At 40.5% G+C, this 3,814-nt stretch overlaps 1 protein-coding gene across 1 annotated transcript in view; it reads left to right on the top strand.

Annotated features, from left to right (window-relative positions):
• Positions 1-514: 514 nt before the first annotated feature.
• The window catches only part of lzts1 (leucine zipper, putative tumor suppressor 1), a 22,146-nt gene continuing 18,846 nt past the window's right edge, over positions 515-3,814 (top strand). Inside the window, exon 1 of the mRNA XM_005729353.2 lies at positions 515-717. The gene's annotated coding sequence lies outside the window, so the exon portion shown is untranslated. The remainder of the gene's footprint in view (positions 718-3,814) is intronic.

Raw genomic sequence — 3,814 nt, 5'->3', positions numbered from 1 at the left:
TTTTTGACACTGTACACTTTCAAGCACTGAGGTATTTTGACCGCTTTCGAAAACTGAGTGTGCCTTAGAGGTGTGGCGATGGATGATTTACGGTCTGTATGGATACAGAGGCAGTAAGTTATTGCCAGTGAAAGAGCAAAAAGAGTAAAGAAGAAAAGTAGGAAGAGACAGGTGGAGCGATGTTTGCAGGGAACAAGAACGAGCATAAATCCCAAAGAAATAGTGGACAAATACAGATATATATAAGTATATATATAAGTAATATTTATCTAACATAACTAATAATGCTAAGAAAAATAACATTTTTTATTGAATGGTCCAAAAGGCTTTGAAAAAACAATAAAATATATATCAAAGCTGGAAGGGGGTGAGACAGAGTGGCAAATGTTAAGATTGAAGGAGAGAGTGGGAGGGAGTTCAGGGGAGAGGCAAGAAGGATACAGAGAGGGGAGGGGAGAGAGAGAGAGAGAGAGAGAGAAGTTTCTGAAGGAATGTAAGAGAGTATGGGAGACGGGACGGACTGAGTGTTCCAGGTATTGAAGAGGTTTGAGGAAAGGAACCTAAGAGACCTCAAACAACAAAAGCAGACATTACTTTTTTCCCCACACCGGCCCTGCCAGTGTTCGGCTAAGGATGGTTTGCTCATAGATCACAAAGCTTGGGGAGACAGGGCAAAAGCAGAAGTGACTGAGACTGTGGAGGCAAGGAATAATGGAGGTAAGTCACCACTACAGGTACTCAAAGACAGCATGGCTTTCTGACTAGATCTGAAATGATGGCAGAGACTTGTGCGAGGCTCAAAGCCTTGCAGTTCATGCAGGATACAAGCAGATTCCTCCTTATTTAAGTGTGCAATTTGCAAAGTTTAAGTAAGGTGAACTAGGATCACTTTATGATCATACCAAATTACAGCTAGCATTAATAATAATTCCAAAGTTTCTATGCATGGAAGCAGTCCAAGGCTTTTGCTTGTTAAATGCAAACTGAATTTTAAAATGAAATCATCTCTGTGCATGAGGACGCACTGGCTATAAATGAAATGTCTGATTTTGACCCAGAAAACTGCCACTCGTGCTCTTTTCATTCAGCTCAGCCATTACTGGGCAAACCATTGTTTAAAAAAAAAAAGCTTAAAATAATAGGGACCAGCATGAGGTTTGATTTGATATAAGCACAACAACTCCTGGGATATAAATACCCCTGAAGGCTAAGCTGGTAGTTATAGGTGTTTTCAACATGATTTTCAAGTGTATTCCCCACCCAGTGATTACCTAAAGTAACCCCCCACCAACCCACGGTTCCTAAATATTGCTCTGTTTCTTTTATACAATTAATTGTAACACATGAAGGAGAGCTGTTTCGCCAACTCCCAGTTTCTGTCACACTCGCGTACAGTGAGATATGTGTTGAGACCTGCTGAGAACATGAATTCTTGTACATTGTGCAGGTGACAAGGTGAGTGGGTAAGTATAGGGCACTTGTACAGGCATGTTCAGCTTTGTTTGTACCAAATTATTGTGTGGAGAAAAACACAGGGGAGGAATTGTACCAAGCAATGTGAGAGTAAAAAAGAAGTGGGAATAGACAGTTCCCTGTCATTTCACTGACTGAGATGTTTGTTTGTTTGTTTGTTTTCTATGTGCACAGCAGAGATCATTTTTTTATGTAAATATCTTGAATTGACAGATGATTCTGTTTTGGGTTGTCTTTTGGCTTTTTTCAATAACTAATGCTTTGCTCATTACCGTGTGACAATCATTTGAAGCTGTCATGACCTGCTAGAGGAGATGCTTCTTAAAATAACTGTCCTAGATACCTATATAACAGCATCCACTCGTGAATGAAGGCTCTGCCAAAGAAGCACGGCAATCCAACATTCCAACACCCACAGTCAACTTTTCAGGAATAAAACTGTTTCTGTTTAGAAGTAAACAGCAGATGAATGTCGACTTATGGCTCTTCCCAATTATCCCAAGTCAGACTGCTGAAAAAAAGTTTCCCTGTAACGAACAAAGTAGCAAAACAAGGTCAAGGGCCTTTATTTTGGAGCTGAGCACAGGTATCGCCTGCAGCAAATATCTCCAGCTGCTTTTGGGATGATATAGACCCCCATAAAGTGAGCTCATTGTGTCTTCCTCCTTACTTCCTCTTACTCCCACATTACACCATCCACACACACACGCACAGCCACAGAAGATTAGGAGGATGGGAGGCAGTTATGCTCAAGAATGACAATCTTATCATTGAGTATTCAGCTTTTGGGGGTCATCAGGCTTCAGTGCCAGGAAAGGCCTCATTCTTTTCTACCTACCTATACATGTTGTCCTTTCTTAAACGAAGATATATCATAATAAGTGTGTGTGACTATGTGAGAAATCCAAATGTCTATATACTGAAAGTTCTCATGCCCTATCATTGATACAAAATATAGCCCGATGAGGCGTTATAACACCTTTATAACACCAGTACAAACTAACTGATCTGACACTAGTAAAATGTATTAGTCGCTGTGACTTCTATATTTCTGACCATAACCATGAAGTCTTTTTCCGAATCCTCCGTTAATGTACAAACAGCATCGCAACAAAGCTTTTATGGCAATCGATCAAATTTGAGTTTTATAATAAAAAGGCTGTCATATCACACACGAATGGGACAGGGTGACAAGTAATGGAAAAAGTATATGTGCGAGTAATGGGTGAGCAATAATTCAGAACGTCTAAAAAAACGTTTCCATCTGTTACATTTTCAGTTGCTGTTTTTAGAGAGGAATAAAAGCCAGAGAAGTTAATATTTTATGACAGCTGAGCTGGACTTTGATAAGAGCTATCTAACAGAAGATGCATCCAAGTCTTTAAAACCTTTTTTGGACTGGTTCCATGGCACTGCGCATGTTTGAGGTATTACAACAAAAAGGTGCAGAAACGCATTGTAAGGTAATAACCAATCGAGTATGGGCGGATGCAGCTCAATAAGGAAATATAAAAGGACATTTGAGATATTTAATTTTAGGACTTCTTGAATTCATGAGCATTAGTTTCCATGCTTGTCGCGGCACTAAAGGTTCCCATTTAGACTCCATTAAAAATACATTTTCCCCTACACTCCAACTGCCAAGGTTATGCAAATGCACGCACTACAAGAGCAGTAGTTGGCCAGCCATACAGAGCCAATGAATAGTGCAGACGACCTCCTTATCTATTAAAACCCATGGAGGTTGATGGTTTGGTTGACCTAATGTCTCATTTGGATGCACATAATAGCATCTGAATGCAATCTAATTTCGGGCTGGGGGGTCTCACTAAAAGCTGAGCTCTAGTCAAAGTTGCCTGGTCTCAAAAGGAGACACTGAGATGACATTAATGTGCAAAAATTGTTTACTTTTATTATTCATAATTAAACCTCTTTCTGTATCCTGACCCTTATATCTCAAACAGAGGATACATGGGCTGTATGCTGGGCAATACAGTAGTTGTCAATGGATAATGCAATGTTAGCTGCACAGAATAAATACCCTTCTCTCACGCACACACAGTCCTTCCAAGTCAGTGTCTTTCTCTTTCTGCTTGTGCCTCTCTCTGTGCCTGGTATTCCATCTCCCTACTTCAGGGCAGTAATGAGTGTCTGGTATTCTGCACTTCAGCATTGAAGCCCTATTCATGCTCGATCTCCTTTACAATGCACTAAAAGGATTACCCAATTAGCTGCTATTGGATGTCATCGTGTGTGTGTGTGTGTGTGTGTGTGTGTGTGTGTGTGTGTGTGTGTGTGTGTGTGTGTGTGTGTGTGTGTGTGTGTGTGTGTGTGTGCTTGG

The sequence above is a fragment of the Pundamilia nyererei genome, unplaced genomic scaffold (genome assembly GCF_000239375.1).
Source record: "Pundamilia nyererei isolate P.nyererei 1_Seehausen unplaced genomic scaffold, PunNye1.0 scaffold00033, whole genome shotgun sequence".
Classification (NCBI taxonomy): Eukaryota; Metazoa; Chordata; class Actinopteri; order Cichliformes; family Cichlidae; genus Pundamilia; species Pundamilia nyererei.
The sequence above is the reverse complement of the archived record's forward strand: the minus strand, read 5'-3'. Positions and strand labels throughout refer to the sequence as shown.